At 41.4% G+C, this 17,874-nt stretch overlaps 1 long non-coding RNA gene across 5 annotated transcripts in view; it reads left to right on the top strand.

The window, feature by feature from the left end:
• Nucleotides 1–17,874, top strand: part of LOC138749894 (uncharacterized) — a 245,345-nt gene that overhangs the window by 117,682 nt on the left and 109,789 nt on the right. For all 5 annotated transcript variants that reach the window (XR_011348924.1, XR_011348923.1, XR_011348922.1 and 2 more), the window contains exons 4-5: nucleotides 3,061–3,142; nucleotides 6,922–7,009. This is a non-coding gene — a long non-coding RNA (uncharacterized lncRNA). The remainder of the gene's footprint in view (nucleotides 1–3,060; nucleotides 3,143–6,921; nucleotides 7,010–17,874) is intronic.

Here is a 17,874-nt window from a genome sequence, read left to right as displayed (position 1 = left end):
CAAAGCCATGCTGACTACCCTTAATCAGCACGTGGCTGTCCAAATACCTGATTATCCAATCTCTCAGAACACCCTCCAATAATTTACCTACTACTGACATCAGGGTCACCGGCTTATAATTACCTGGTTTATTTTTTAAGCCTTTTTTTAACCAATGGGGCAACATGAGCTACCCTCCAATCCTCTGGCATCTCACCCATGACTAAGGCCATTTTGAATATATCAGCCAAGGCCGCTGAAATTTCTATACTAGTCTCCCTTAAGGTGCGAGGAAATATCATATCTAGCCTGGGTGATTTATCTACCTCTATACGCTATAAGACAGCAATCAACTCTTTCTCCTTAATCTCCATCTGTTCCATGACCCTTCTGTTTGTTTCCCTTCCTTCCTTGTGCCAGTTTCCTGAGTAAATACTGATGCAAAAAAAGATGTTTAAGATCTCCTCCATTGCGTGAGGCTCTACGCATAGTTGACCATCTGATCCTCTAGGGGACCAATTTTTATCCCTTACTATCCTTTTACTCTTAATTTAGTTACGGCAACCCTTTGGGTTTACCTTCACATTATCTGCCAGAGCAACCTCGTGTCTTCTTTTTGCTGTCCTGATTTCATTCTTGAGTATGTTCTCTATGTTCTTGGTAATCAGATTGTACACCCTTCGTGTATTCTTTATTATCTGCTTTGTACTTTGCTGCAATTTTCCTCGATTTAACCAAAATTTTGTTCTACAAAAATGAATTTCATATTGTCCTGTATATTCCATTCACTTATGTTTTTGTCTATTCACTTGAGTATCAAATAAGAATCCCCAATACTCTTTGTGTCCTCCTCACAATTTGATATCCAACCTATTTTTGTGCTACTTGCAAACTTGGCTATGAAATGTTCAGATTCAAATACATATATCATTATCACATACAACCCTGAGATTCTTTTTTTCTGTGGGCACAGTGGAATTACCACAATTGGTAGTGCCAAAAAACTGTACACAGCATAAACATGTAAACAAATAAAGAACAGTAAACAGATAACGAATATAAACAAACTGATTGTGCAACACAATGAGAATTTTTTTTTAAATCAATCAAGTGCACAAGTAAGAGTTCTTAAATGATCTTTAATGGAGCTTGATGGCGGAGGGGGAGCAGCTGTTCCTGAACCTGGTGGTGCAAGTCTTGTGGCACCTACACCTCTTTCTTGACGGCAGCAGCGAGAGCAGAGCATGTACTGGGTGGTGTGGATCCTTGATGATTGCTGCTGCTCCCTGACGGCAGGGTTCCCTGTAGATGATCTTGATAGTGTGGAGGGTTTTACCTCTGATGTCTTGGGCTGTGTCCACAACCTTTTGGAAGGCTTTAAAGTCAGGTATCGGTGTTCTCCTAGCAGATCATGATGCAGCCGATCAGAAGAAATTTGCCAGGATTTCTAGTATGAGACCAAACCTCTGCAAACTCCTGAGGATGTAGAGGGACTGATGTGCTTTCTTCACGAAGCAATTTGTGTTGGGTCCAGGAAAGATAGTGACTCCCAAGAACTTAAATTTGTTTACCCTGATCCCCCAATGATCACTGGATGATACACCTCTGGTCTTCCTTTCCTGAAGACAACAATCAGCTTCTTAGTTTGGTGACAATGAGTGCCAGGTTGTTGTTGGTGCACCCATTCAGCCAAGTCAAGTTTACAAGTACAACCCAATGAAACAGCATTCTACAGTCCTTTGTGCAAAAGCATGCAGACACACAACCAGACATAGCTCACATACAGACAAATAACACATCTGCAGGACAAGAATTATATCTATAAAAGTAAATAAATAAATATTGTTTTGTACAAATGAAAGTCTTGAATGGTTAGTGTCAGCTGTTCCGTTGACTGCTCACTGCCCGTAGGAAGTTTTCAATCTCCCTCCTGTATACTGACTCATTACCTTTCTTTATTCCGTGGTATTGCCAGAAAATTAGTAGATGGTGTTCCTTCCATCTACACTTCTTTCCTAGAATAATGAATAATTATGCTCCCAAATCCGATCCCTGTGATACTCAACTGGTTCCAGGTTACCTGGCTGTAGATAAACCTCTACCCCTACATGCTGCTTCCTGCCTGTACGCCAGTCCTCCATGCATTACCTCCAACACCTTATTATTTTGTGCCATAAGCGTTCATGGGGCTGGAAGTGCAATGTAAAATATCTTCTTGATCCCTCTGGCCAAGATTTCCTCAAAACCATTTTTTTAAATCATTGAAGCTCATATCCTGAAATATGAATAACACATAATATAAACAAACATGAAGACACACACACTTCTGTCCTAGCCCAAAGTTCAACTTGCAGGTTGAGTCGATCATAAGGAAGGCAAAAGAGACATTAGCATTCATTTCAAGAGGACTAGAACATAAAAACACAGATGTCATGGTGAGGCTTTTTGGTCGGAGCATATTTGACATATTGTGAGCAGCTTTGGGCTGGTGTTGGAGATGGTACAGTGGAGGTTTGTGAGATAAATTCCAGGGATGAGAGACTGTTTGATGTCTCTGGGCCTATACTCGTTAGTGTTTAGAGTGAAAAGGGATCTCCTTGAAACTTCCCAATATTATAAAGCTGGGATACTGTGGACATGGAAAAAATGTTTCCATCAGTGGGAGGAACTTGGACCTCAGAATTAAAGGATGTCCCTTTGGAGCAGAGATTAGGAGAAATTTCTTCAATCAGAGATGGTAAATCTGTGGAATTCATTGTCACAGACCATGTCATGGGGTAGATTTAAATCAGAAGTTGATAGGCTCTTACAGGGAGAAGGAAGGATAATGAAGTTGAAAGAAAAAATTCATCAGCCATGAGTGCTGGAGCAGATTCAGTGGGTTGAACAGCCTAATTCTGCTCCCATATCTCAGGGTTCCAGGGTGCATTACAAGTCTGAAGCAGAGTAGTAATGGGAAGGAGGGAGGCTGCTCATACGTACATATGTGCAAGAACTTACGTTTAGAAAGGAGGGGGAAATGTTTTGTTTCATGAGTGTTTGCTTGCCTATCATTTTATATCTTCTGTAAAATTTCCACAGTACTACCCCAGGCTGATACCCCAGACTACAACAAAGAGGGCTCAAACTACTGAACCAGAGCTGCATTAACATACGTGTGAAGGTAAACAAAGAGTCTCATGGTCTGTTTTCCTATTTATGGCATTGTTTCAGGTTTTGTCCTATTGAAGATACCTAGAGCCCTGTGTGCCTCGAAGGTTGGAGCTACCTATCAGCCACTTGTAACTGCAGTCTGCTCACAGACTTCAAGCACACAGTTGCCTTTCATGTATTTTGGGATCAAAAGCAATAAAGGTTTTTTTAGCTTCATGTAAATAAGCTGCAATCATTTTAAAATACAGATTCACCACTCAAGCATATTCTTCAAGCATGCAAATAGCTTTTCAATTCTTCAAGCATTTCTTTTCAAACAGATGCTTGAATTTTTCATTCCTTTCAAAGCATAATGAATGTCTGCCTGCTCCTTGAGTACCACTGTAAAACTCCGCTAAAAGCAAATAAAGGTGCTCCTGAATTCTCCATGTGATAAAACCCATTTTATTACCCTGATGCCATCATTTTGACAAATAAAGACCTTGTTTTAAGCAGATTTGGTGAACTGCACAGTCCAGCGATCAGCAACACAAAGTAAAGCAGTAAAGAATAATGCGCATTTACACAGCACTTTTTCATATTTTTGAAATGTCAAAACCCTTTGTTTTGCAGCCAGACACAACACTAATATGACAAATCACAACAAACAGAAGAATGAGATCATTTGTTAAGGGAGCATTCATTGTTTCACCAATACACAAAAGTGCTGGAGAAACTTAGCAAGTCATGCTCATCTATGGGAAGTAAAGAGTAGCCAACGTTTCAGGCCTGAGCCTTTTGTCAAGCTGTGAGCACAGGCAAGTGCCTGATAGAATGGTGGGAGGAGGAGGAGGAGGAGATGAGGGAGGAAGGGGCAGTGGAAGATAAAACAGGGCACCAAATGATTGAATACCGTATGTGGTCATTTATCTGATCCAGTAGAGACCTGCTGAGAATGTTGTCTAACACTAAAGATACACATATCATCGCCTTCCTCCAGACCTTTCTTTCGTCCTGCATCCAGTTCCTATACAAAATATTACTTTAGGCTCTTACCTTCTCAACATCCTAATACCTTTTGGTTCCCTTAGTTATGACAACCTGGTTTGAAATGTGCATAATTGGTTGGCGTTGCTTACCTCTGCTGATCAGGACTAATTGTCCTGACCATGAGAAAAACTCCTTCCACAGTTAATGTAGTTGATTTCTGATGTTTCCATCAGTGTAAACCAGTATTTCAGTAAATAATCTACATTCATCAATGTACAACATTGAATAAACACTCATCTCTGCTTTGCATTATGACTTTACTAACAAGACTGAATCGGGCAAAACTACCAACCACTATTATGTCAATCTTCTCGAGCGCGTCCTGATTGGCTGCATCACAGTGTGGAATGGTTGCTCCAGAGAAATGGATCAGAGGTCAATCCACAGGATCATAAGAGTGGCAGAGAGGATAACTGGAGTCTCCCTTCCCCTCTCCTGCCCCCCCCCCCCCCAATCAACATGAACTACTGGGATCATTGTCTGAAAGAGGCATGCAAAATCATTGAGGACCCCTTCCCCCATACACGGTATCTTTCGGCTGCTCTCATAGGGGAAGAGACCCAGGAGGATCAGAGCCAGCCCCACCAGGCAAAGGAACAGCTTCTTCCCACAGGCAGTGAGGATAGTGAACGACCAAAGGAACTGCTCACACTGACCCTCCGAGACTTTCATTTGTACAAAACAATATCTATTTATTCATCTTTTCAGATAAAATACTTGTCCTGCACGTGTATTGTTTGTCTATATGTGTGTTATGTCTGTGTGTTTTGCACCAAGGACCAGAGAATCCTGTTTTTCTGGGTTGTACTTGTACAAACAGATGACAATCAGCTTTACTTGACTTGACATGAGGTACGTGAGGTATTAGTGAGTGCCAAACTGGAAGTTTGGCTGGAATCCACGCCTGCATTTTACTTCCTATGGACGCTGTGTGGCCTGTGGAGTTTCTTCAGCACTTTTGTATACTGCCCAAATATGTGAGGGTTTCTTTTTAGACTTCTTGTTTGTGAGTTTAACAGTAACTTTAACCTACTTGTGACAAATGTGTTGATGTTCTCCATTAAATCAGACAAGAAAACAGTATCTTTCAAATAAATTGGGTTTTTTTCAACCACAGAAAGATTCATAATATCTAAGGGGTGGTTGTTTTGCTTTACATGCCAGTTCAAGGTTAAAATCTGTGCCTTTGATTCACGACAATCAGACAGTCAGGAGCCAAATGCAATTGAACAGTTTCATCACGCCTTTGATTTAAGATGCCATGGTGGGATTAACAAAATCAACATCTTCCCTGTGATACCAAGGTAATGAACATAATGAATAATGGTCCCTCCCAGGCAGTAGAACAGTAACAAGCTGTTTGGCAGGAGTTGTAAACAGTGATTACACTGGCAAGCCAGCCAGTAGCCATCAAAGAGAAAAGATTGTTTCAGCTTGATGAGACCTGTGGGAGCTTCATTTAGAATCATCCTGGATGCTGCACAAAGACATTGGACAGGCCGGAGTCCCCTTGAACTGATGGCCTTCAGAATGAATTTCTTTGTATAAAGTTATTTCTTTAACTTCCTGTTCAAATGACACAAGGGTGTGTGTTTCCAGTACATTGTGAGGCTCTAAAGTATTGCTTATGGTTGTTTGCAGATACTCCATTTAATGAAACAATACTTTAGAGATGCTTCAAGACCCATTTGATTTGGATTTAACGAATCACTTGTTGGAAGCACAATATTTCATCTGATTGTCCTTGGCTTACAATGGAATGCCAGATCAAACAACTATTTCCCAAAGAAACTCATGTCCAATAGTGGTCCAAGTATTTAAAACTCACAATTGCCACTCGCATGGATGCATTTAAGATTCAGATTTCAGATTTATTATCAGAGTACATACAGACATCACATACAACCCTGAGATTCTTTTTCCTGTGGGCCAGGCAGAATTACCATTTATTGGTAGTGCGAAAAACTGGACTCAACGTACACATATAACCGTATAACCATTTACGGAGCGGAAACAGGCCATGTTGGCCTTTCGAGTCTGCACCAGTTCACTGATTTTGTGCGCCCTCTTCAGGCATTGGTCCCGGTAGATCACATCTATTTAACTTGTTTTAAAATTTCAAAGTACACTACAACAAGTCTAGCTCTGATGTAAATAAATAAAGAAATGTAAACAAACTAACTGTAATACAGAGAGAAAAAAGAGCAAAAGAGTCCTTAAATTAGTCCCTTTGGGTTTTTAGACTGCAGGCATGTAATGGAACAATCCACAAAATTTGCCATTACACTGGCAATCTGAAAAGGAAAGTGCAGGAATTTTTAGTCAATTCCTACCACTTTTCAGGGGAAGCCTGCTGTCTAAATCGCACAGCAAAACTCACCTCATGAATTCGACATCCAGCTGATGACTCGGGCCACGTTGTTCCACGTAAAAGCCCCGATGAGGCAGTACCTCACAGCCTCCTCGGGGCACCTCACAAAATGAAGGACGAACATGACGATCCAGCAGGCTGCCTGAAACCCGCAGCGCTACCCTCCAATTGGCCACCACTAAAGGAGCCTAACTAGCCTATCAAAGAAAGCGGATCTCAAATGCACCAATCAGCGATTAGGGGGTTTTGACTATGCCCCTCATCTTGAGAATAAAAGCGTAAAGCTCAGTGTTGACAACACTCAACTGGGATTCGTATCTTTCTTTCTGGGAACAGCATGTTCTTTCTGAGCTAACCTGCATGCAGCTATAACCTCTTCTGTGCTATAGGTTCTGCAGAGCCATAGCTTGTAGCAGCCAGCCACACCGGGACTAACGCGCACAGGAGCTTAAGAGGTGCAGTGTAAATGACCACAAAGTGAGTATTACGTTTATTTATGTTAAAATTTTCACAGATTTTCCCATCATAGCTGTCTAAAAAAACACCTGATTGAGTTTCTTGTTGAAAGGTAAAGGTTCCATTGTTGTCACGTGATACTACCTTTAGAATGTAACATGCTTGAAATTCTTTAACGTTGTCCACCGTAAGGAAGGCAGAGAGTCGCCACTTTGTCCTGCGCCCCCCACAGAAATGAGGCCCCAACGAGAAACAAACTCACGACCCTGGTTTACAAGACCAGTGCTCTAACCACTGAGATATCGGAGCCGGGAGTCTGATGGTGCAGCTATTCATGTTTCAAAGCTAGTGGGGTTAAACTTGAGAAAGTTAAAATAGTTATTTTTATTAATCTTTTTCTTCACTGTATTCAGTTCTGTATCATATCCTTCCTTCCTCGTGATTTCATTATTATTTAAGGATTGGGAATCCCTTTCAATCCACGTTTTCAGTCATTCATTCCCATCCCACATGTAATAAAAATATATTCAGTCTCACTGATGGGTAAAAGTGATTTTACTGATGAGCCAGCAGATGCCTCTTTTCCAAATTGTAAACATGCGGATTTCTCACAATAACCTTGATTATTTGAAAAAATACATATCAAATCCAATTCCAGGGAGCTCATTTGCCATCAACTTGAATCAGTTTAGGCACCTTATGTTCTCCTCAGGATTCAGTGCAGCGCATTAGGACTAATGGTTCCAATCACTCCACAAAATCAGATCATGGATCCACTTCAGTGTTGCTGCCCTGGTATTTTATCCCAATCTCATTTTATCAGAAAGCAAGCACCAACTTAGAAAGAAGTTGATTTTTTTAAAAAAGTCATAATCAGACAGGAAATATTTAACGTCATCCATTTCCACATCAATTTGTTTTTCTCAACTGTAGAGATATGAACTCTCCTGTAGGCCAGGGATTTTGTACGTAGCCATGGTGAAATGAGGGGAGAAATAAATCTTAGATTTGACAGAGGTGAACTCAAGAACCATGAAGCACAAACTATCTGCATAAGACCCCTTTCCAACCACTTCAGTGAATCATTATAAAAAAATCAGCATTTTGGCCCCAATGTTCCAGAGTGTGAGGATTCTTATCGGGAGTTGTCACTACTGACAGGCCTCAGAGTAGTATGAAGATTTTCTTATTTATTCACAATATAAGGATGGGGTTGGCTACTTATTCATCCATGGCTATTGTAACTACACCACTAATTCAAATGTAGTGTTGAAAACGAATATGATGTGCAATAAACAATTTGGAAAGCAAACAAAATTTTGGCCATCATTGCAAGTGATTTTATGCACAAAAAATAATAATATTGTTTTGTAATTATATAGGATCTTGGTGAAACTGTGTCAGAAATATCAACATTGGTCTTACCTCCCTATCTAAGGAAGGATGTGCCTGCGTTAGAGGGCAATAGAAGTTTCCTTGATTGATTTACCGTAATGGAGATGGGTTTGATGGTGAGAGATTAGGCAGAATGGCCTTGAATTCTGTCCAGATTACAGAATGAGGGGTGAAGAGTACAAAATTCCTCTGGCAGTTTATTTGGCAAGGGCAAAGTTCATGTTTCCCATTGTTGGGATCCATTGTCTGGATCCAGGGGTCACAGAATAAGGACACCAAAAGAAACTTCTCCCCTTCCCACAGAGCTGAAATTCACTCCTCATGAGGGCAGTGGAGGTTCAGCAGGGAAAAAAGACGAAATGTTTTAGATATCAAGGACTCCCAGAATAGGGGACTAGTTCAGGAAAGAGGTGCTGCCGAGAAGCAACTGGCATGTTATGTAAGTGGTGAAAGAGGCTGAGTATCCTGCTCTTGCAGCTGGGTTCTGAACTAAAGAGCTATTTTAGGAATCTGACATCAGGCACATGAATGTGTTGGTCCTTCCAATGGTGATGTTGGCCTAATTATCCAATCAGCGGATCTGAATCATTTTGCAGACATAATGTTGATGCTTTCTCTCTGGTAACTTGAGGAGCACAAGGCAAATCACCCAAGTCTCAGAAGCAGAGATGAGAGCAGGCCTAACTGCTGCTGGTCAGAGCACGAGTCATGTTGTGATTCACATCTTGACCTTTGTAAACTCTTTTTCTCAAAACTTGTGCTTGTCCGCTGAAGGCAGTGGTGAATTTCATCTTTGATGTCAACCTTCTTTGAGAAGTTTCAATTGAGAATTAGCAAACGGGCCACATATTCCAGGATCTTTCCGTGGCAGAGGCTGTATTCAGTAAGGGACCAATAGAAAACATGCCTCATTGACCATTCATTCTGGGGTTTTCATGGCCGTGTGCTATTTCAGCATGAAAATCAGGTTCTTCATCCTAACAGGACAATGCTCATAAAGATCCTCCATTTCTGTTATTTTCTTCCTTGCATACTTAATTAGCCCCTTCTTAAAGGTAGTGGATTGCATAAAAAGGGGTGATGAATCAGCGTACAGTAGGGAGATTGAAAACCTGGCTGAATGGTGTACCAACAACAATCTCGCACTCAATCTCCCCAAAACCAAGGAGCTGATTGTTGACTTCATGAAGGGAAAATCAGAGGTGTATAATCCAGTGATCATCAGGGGATCAGAGATTCAGAGGGTAAGCAAATTTAAGATCTTGGGAGTCACTATCTCGGAGGATCTTTCCTGGACGCAACATACTAATGGCATTGGAAAAGCCCTGCAAAAGGTAGTGGATGCAGCCCAGAGACATTACCTTCCCCAACGAGAACATTGACAGGGAACACTACCATCAGAGAGCAGGATGCATATCATCCTGCACACACTGCTACTATCAGGAAAGAGGTGTAGGTTCCACAAGACTCGTACCACTAGGTTCAGGAACAGCTGCTACCACTCCACCATCAGACTCCTCAACAACAAACTCAATCAGAGACTCATTTAAGGACTCGTACTTGTGCACTTCATTGATTTTTTTCTCTCTTCATCACAATTTCTTTATTTGTTTACATGTATACATTGAGTACAGTTCTTTTGCACTACCAATAAGTGGTAATTCTGCCTCGCTTACAGGAAAAAGAATCTCAGGGTTATATGGTATGTCATGTAATGTACTCCGACAATAAAACTGAAATCTGAAATTAAACAAATGCTGAAGGTGGTGAATTATCATTATCAAGTTGTATGGCTTCATTGAGAAGTGGTTTTGAGATATGGAAAGGATTTCAAGTTTTCCACGTTCTCGTGTCAATGTTCATTCTGCAGGATGCTGGACAGCTGAACTAGGTTGATGGGTCTTATATTTCGTGAAGGTTAAATATAAAGACCATTTTCCCTTCTACATCAACAAACATATTGATGTCCATTTGGAAAGGATGAGCAAAAACTAGTTATAAATAGAAATAATTTCTTAAATTGTTAGTTTAAATTAATAAGAGGTTAAAGAAAGTTAACAATATCTCCAGACGTTTATATTTGGCATTCAGTCAAAATCAATTTCACGGTAAGTACCAATGAGTAACACCCATAAAGCGAGGTCAACAGAAAGAACAAAGTACCTGTTGATGTTTAAATGTTAGGTTGAGTTATTGCTTCAGAGCCCTTGGCTGATCAAACAAAATTTTTTATGCCTATTAGAGGAATCCACGGCTATTATTTACTACCAGAGGACAATACAATCTAATCAAGGCCTGAATAATGATAATTATATGGACAAATAATGGGCCATATCATTGTTGTGAGTGAGGAAACAGGTTTGGTAGGTCTCAAAGGCAGGGACTCTGAGCACAGTTTTGATGTAGGCAAGTATGGGAAAATGGCAACTGATGCAGAACACACACACACAGCACAATGAACTGGGACATACAATGATCAGGGGAAAATCACTACGTGCCACACCAGCCCCCCAACTCAGTGCAGGAACAGCTCAATGCTATAAGGGACACTAATTAAATGTTCCCCACCCTTTTAACGGTGCACATCTTACCAACAGTTTCTCCAGCCCCCTTCCACATTTCTAGGCCTGGAGTTAAGCAGGCTGGTTCCAAGCTGGCAAAGAGGGAGAACAAGGAGCACATGGCCCCTTGATAGTGATGGAGGGACAAGCCCAGACAGACCATTTACTGGGGGCCAATAGCTCAGTGGCAGGAGAGTTAATCTAATTATAATAGCCCAAGTACAGGCAGGCTGGAGAGTGCAATCCAGGTAATTTACATGGATCTACTGTAAGATGTGCACTAATAAATGGGGAGGAAGCAAACCTTGATTGGCAGCGGTGCGTCCTCCGACTAAGTAGGGAGCAGTGCTGTCACATTGACAGCCACAACCCTTCCCAATACAATCATTTTGGATGGACCAACATTGTTCTTTTACTGTTCAATCCTGAAATTTCAGACATCTAATGCTTCAGAAATACTTGAGGATGGAGGAATTCAAATCAATGCCATCGATGGTTTCAGTGTAAAATTTGGTCAAGGTCTTGAATTTCAATTCACAATCTATCACACTCAATCAGTGCTTAAAATATGTCAGATGACAACCACAGGGTGCATCCTACAGATCATGTTCATGGAGTATTACCATTCCCCACTATCCACCAACCGACGCATCCAGCCTGCCTCCTCAAACCAATTTCCCCATCCACCTACCACCCTTTTATCTTTTATTCACCTCTCACCTGCCAACTGGTGCTCCTTCCCCTACACCCACCACCCCCCCCCCCCACCCAATGCAACCTGCACCCATTTTTTCAGGCTTCTGCTCCTTTCTTGCTATTCCTGATGAATGGTTATGGCCCGAAGCAATGACTATCTATTGCCTTCCATGGATGCTCCCTGACCCACTGAGATTCTCCAGCATTTATGTGTTGCTCCAATACTAAATAATCACTGATAACTATTGCTAACATGGATAGCAGAACCGAACTTACATGCAATTACAGTATTATTACTGACAGAAATAAACAGAATAAGTAATGCACTTGTATGAGCAGTGAGTGAGAGTGGAAAGAATGGATTTCTATTTTAGAAGCCAGAGATTAGCAGGTATATCCTCACCACACCACTTAATGGTGTCACATTGCACTTCTCTATGAGCTAGTTTAACACAGATACAGAGCTATTTATTTTAATATGGCTGCCCCAGGAAATGCCCCATCTTGTCTACTCCACACGGTATCCAGTTAGTGCACTTCTCAATGATCATTGAGAAGGATTATGTTGGTGCTGACCTAGGTTGGAAGGAGATAAAATGGCAGAAAACAGAGGGATTAACCACATTGACAATAAAAGGACCATTGAACATTGAAGCTTGGTCTGGGCCTAAATTCTGGGCCGCACGGTTAGCGCAGTGCTGTTACTGCACCAGCGACCAGAACTGGGGTTCGAATCTGGTGCTGTCTGTAGGGAGTTTGTACATTCTCCCCATGTCTTTGTGAGTTTCTTCCAGGCACTTCAGTTTCCTCCAAAACACATGGGGGTAGGTTAATTATGGGCCTGTCTAAATTTAAAATTTAAATTAAGGTTGACCAAATTAACACTTATAGTGGGTTGGACCTTCCATCATTCCAGGGCTGAAATGCAGCTTCAAGGAAATCACAGAATAGTTAATGCAAGGGAGGAGGCCATTCTGTCTGCCCAGTCCATACTAGCTCTATGTATAAGCATTTTGGCTAGTCCCACTACCCTTGACTCTCCCCACATCCCTTCTGAGTTTCCTGTTTTCTCTTTCAGACTCTGATCCAGGCTATTTTCTGAAGGTACAGTAGACCATGGCTCCACCACTAACACCAGAGATGTATCCCAGACCCTACCACTCACTGCAATGACCAAAATTCCCTCTCGTTGTTGTTACTTCTTTCAATACAGCTATTCCCTGACGTACATCCAAATTCTGACCAACCAGTGTAATATTACAAAGTTATTCTTAATTGTTAATGAGTTTGCATTTCCTATTTAATTGATCCTGGCTGCCAGCGGTCCTCAGGTCACCTGACCTCTTGCTCCAATTAGCTTCTAGCTGCTGTCTGGCGCCTTTCTTTTAAATTCTAACTGCTGCCATTTTCAGACTGTAACTGTACGATTAAGTTGAATAAAGCTTGGAAAACAGCCATGAAGTGTTTCATTCTCACAACAGGACGTATGTTATGGTGGCATGTAGAAGTTGTAAATCAAGTCATTTTCAATTCCAAATTGAACAAGTTCCTCGGCTTTTTGCCAGATCTGTCAGCAGGGGATGGGTTTTTCCTCTTGCTAGCCATCTTCTTTGTCGAGCTTACCATGCTTACAGAATGGTATCATAGACACGCACCCTTAATTTCTTTCGGTCTTATTTACAGACGGTCGTGTTGGGAAGAGATTAATCTAATTTCATTCCGATTCCACTTCTTTGATTCCTCATATTGAATTTTGTTTCTAAATCTTTGGTTTTATTCTCCATCTTCTCTGCTCCAAATGAACAAAATCCCGAGCTTCATCAGTCCATCCACAGAACCAACGCCTCTTTGTCCTTGAATCATTTCAATAAATCTCTTCAGTACCTACTCCTAAGCCCTTCTATTCTCTCTGAAAGCTACCACTGGACATTGGACACAATAATCTAGCCTATTATTTGTAAAGGTTCATTGTGACTTCCATTCTCTTGGATTCTACCCCCTCCCCCACTGATAAAGTTGAGGAATATTAACTTCAACTGCTTTCTCTTACTGTCTTGAAAAATTCAACAAACTAATATTATAGTCATGTCTTGTACTGTACTCTACACTTTACCTTGACTTTTTCACATTTCGTTTAAGAAAGGATATATTGATGTTGCAGAGGGTTCTATGGTAACATTCTATGGTTCAGAAGAAGATCATAGGAATGATTCCAGGAATGCAAGTATTCTCATGTGAGGAACATTGGACAGCTCTTGGCCTGAACTCTTTGGAATTTAGGAGAATGAGCAGGGATCTCATTGAAACATTTCAAACATGGACAGAGTAGATGTAGAAAGGTTGTTTCCCATAGTGGGAAAGTCTAGAACACAAGGACACAGCTTCAGGATTGAAGGGTGTCTGTTTGGAACAGAGATGCGGAGGAATTTCTTTAGCCAGAGGATGGTAAATCTGTAGAATTTGTTGCCACAGGTGGTTGTAGAGTCTGGATTATTTAAGGCAGAGTTTGATAGGTTCCTGATTAGCTTGGGCTTCAAAGGTTATGGGGAAAAGGCTGGGCAGAGGGGCTGAGTGGGAAATTAAATTAGCTTGTGATAGTGGTGGGACACTCGATGGGCTGAATAGCCTATTTCTGCTCCAATGTCTTATGATCTTATTAACCATCCTTAACTGTTTTCTTGACATGCAATTTTATGGCATTTTAATTTACACTACTGTAGTTGGTGTAACTCAACCTGCCTGGCTGCAACAAGAAAGAATTTTGATGCATCTGTACATTGGGCTTAAGAATGTGACAATAAATTATCATCACATCACTTTTAAGTATCATTATTATCTTTATCCTCCTCTCAGTTTATATACCTTCACCCTGTGTGAGTTACACTCTCTATATCCAAGTCCAGTCATGAATATACATAAACAGTGGTCCAAGTCAAATTCCCATGGAAAGCAACCTTTCAATACTCCATTTACACAGTCAATTTTCAGCCCATTTTGCTGCTGCCTCTATTTCTTGGCCTTCAATCTTGAAGAACGTATTATGTCCCACCTTATCAAATACCTTTTGGAATCCATATAGATGTACTTTAACAGAGAAATCCCAAGGAAGATACTATTTGTTTTTAATAAACCCACGTTGGTTTTCTTTAATTAATTTAAACCTTTCCAATTGACTGCTAGTTATAACCCTGGTTATTTCCTGAATACCTGAAAAATATATGGAGAAAATTTAGAACTGTGGGCGGTATGGTGAGCTTAGTGGTTAGTGCAACCCTGTTACAGTGCCTGGACCAGGATTTGAATCCTGTGCCATCTGTAAGGAGTTTGTATGTTCTCCCTGTGTCTCCATGGGTTATCCACGGGCGCTCCAGTTTCCTCCCACCCTTCAAAACGTACCAGGGGTTTTGGGTCAATTGGGTGTAAATTGGGCGGCATGGACTTGTGGGTTGAAAGGGCCTGTTACTGTGCTGTAGGTCTAAATTTAAAATTTAAATTTATGCTTACTTATTGATCAAGCATTTAAACTCTCAGAGAAACTGGAAAAGGTGCAATCGACGCCAGAAGCCTGCATCCTGAGAGAGTCCTTCAACCGTAACTCCCAACCACCCCTATCCTGTGAGGGTCCTTCAGCTGCTGAACCCCTCACTAGTCCGCAGCCATGGTCACCTTCCCTGTGGGGTGGTCTCCAATACTTCTCCTTCTCAATGGATGAGTGTTCTCCCCGTTTCAGGTGCCCTGCTCTGCTCCACTGCACCCCTGGAGTCTGCAATCCTTTGTGATATATTGCCCAGCACAGGTGCCGCCATCTTAGACACAGAGTTCTGTTGTTGCAGAATTTTTAAAAAACACCATTGTCTTCTTTAACAGGCTGTTTAAACCATGTACAGAGCCATTGGCATCAGGACAGCGCAGTAGGACACTATGGAGGAGCGCTGTGTATCTGCTCCCCGCTCTCCTGGGTCCGCACTTTTCTTTAGGGTAAATACATGACACAAGCCTGAAACGTTGGTCAAGTATCTTTATCTTTTCTCTCTAAAGGACACTGACCTGCTGAGTTTCTCCCACATTGTGTTTTTATTTCAATCACAGTGTCTGTAGACCATTGCGTTTTAATTTTCTTCTGTTGCCGACTCAGTTACCTTTTGTGTAAAAGAGCTTGGATTTTGCTCGATTCACTTCTACCTGCTGCTCCAATCATTTCCATTCTTTCTCTCCTGAAGATATCAATTACCTGAAGAAAGGCCCTGAGGGACCACACGTGAGCTGAACTTCAAGCTAGTAGCAGGAACCCATTGAGTATCAGTAAACTATTCAGTTATAGAGGACATTACCACTGCAAGTGACTTAATTTTTAAAATTTAGACATACAACACAGCCACAGGCCATTCTGGCCCACAAATCCATGGCATCCAAATGAACCTACAAGTGTTTTTTGGAGAGAGGGAGGAAACTGGACTACCTAAAGGAAACCCAGCAGACCCTTGGAAAACATACCATCTCCTTACAGACAGCATCGTATTCCAACTCGGGTCACTGGCACTTTAATAGTGTTGAACTAACTGCTACACTAACCCTGTTGATAATTTTGCCTGTTATCTGCATGGTTATCAGATGCAATCATGAGTAGATATTTCCCTTCAAGTCTAAATCCAAAGCGAATTATGGCAACAGCTCTCAGCATGAAGGAAATCATGGCCATGGTGATCCATTTAACTTAGTTCCACTCCTCCCACCCACTAATCCAGTAGTAAGTGCATCAAAAATGTAAAATTAAACAAAAAAATGCAGCAAATACTCAGCAGGTCAGCAGCATCTCTGGGAAGAGTTAATATTCTAGGTTAAATACTTTTTGTCCCCACTGTGAAAGAAAGAAAACAAACTAGTTTCTAGTTGCAGTGAGGTTATGGGTGGGTAGATAGGACAAAGAATATATTTGATGGAGTGGGGCTAAGGTTGTCTTGGGGATAAATTGTCATCTCACTAACGAATTAATGGAGGAGCAGTTAGAGAGTGAGAATACAAAAGATGGTAGATATGAGAAAACTAAATGAAGTGTACAGGAGGGAGATAGATCAACTCATTGAATAGTGTAACAACAATGTTGCGCTTAACGTCAGCAAAACCAAGGAGGTGATTGTGGACTTCAGGAAGAAGTCAGGGGAACACGACCCAGTCCTCATCGAGGGCTCAGTAGTGGAGAGGGTCAAGAACTTCAAATTCCTGGGTGTGAACATCTCCGAGATATGTCCTGGAGCCTCCATGTTGATCCGCTCACAAAGAAAGCTCGCCAGCAGCTATACTTTGTGGGGTGTCTGAGAAGATTTGATGTGTCACCAAAAGACTCTCATAAACTTCTACAGGTGTACCATGGAAAGCATTCTGGCTGGTTGCATCACTCCCTAATATGGATGTACAACCCTCAGGACAACAATAAACTTCAGAGGGTTGTTAACTCGGCCTGCCACATCACAGGCACCAGACTTCACTCCATCCAGGACATCTTCATGAGGTGGTGGCTTAAAACAGCCTCTATCTTCAAAGACCCCCACCCACCCAGGCCATGCCCTCTTCACTCTGTTACCATCAGGGAAAAAGTACAGAAGCCTAAAGACAAGCACTCAGCAGCACAAAAACTTCTTCCCCACTGAATTATCAATGAACCAAAGACCCTGCCTTACTTTTCGTGCACTGATTTTTTTAATATAGTAATGTCATAAGATGGTTATAATCTGAATGTTTGCACAACGACGCTGCTGCAAAACACCAAATTTGATGACTTGTTCATGACAATAAATCCTGATTCTGAGAAAGTCACTAAGAGGCTGTTGGGCAGGTCCTGCAGGCTACACGGAAGAGAGACAAACTGAGGTAACATCACAGAGTGATGACGTCCTGAAATCTGCATCACGCTCAGAAAGAAGATGAAGTTCTGTTCCCCAAACTTTTGGTGGGCCTCCTTGGAATAGTGCAAGACTTCACAGACAGAAAAATCGGAATGGGAGTGGGATGGAGAATTAAAGTGACAGGCAAGTGGAAAATCAAGACTACCCCTGCAAATTGAATGGAGATGTTCCTCAAAGTTGTCTCTTCATCTGTATCTGAGTTTAAAACTATCTCAAACACTATCGTGAGCCATTGAAAAGTTACTAGAGATGATCATTTTGTGCTGAAGGGGAATGAAGATGATAAAACAGTAACTTATTGAAGAATCCTGAAATCTGTTCATTCCCAGTA

Source organism: Narcine bancroftii, chromosome 14 (genome assembly GCF_036971445.1).
Source record: "Narcine bancroftii isolate sNarBan1 chromosome 14, sNarBan1.hap1, whole genome shotgun sequence".
Lineage (NCBI taxonomy): Eukaryota > Metazoa > Chordata > Chondrichthyes > Torpediniformes > Narcinidae > Narcine > Narcine bancroftii.
This window is presented reverse-complemented; position numbering and strand designations above follow the sequence as displayed.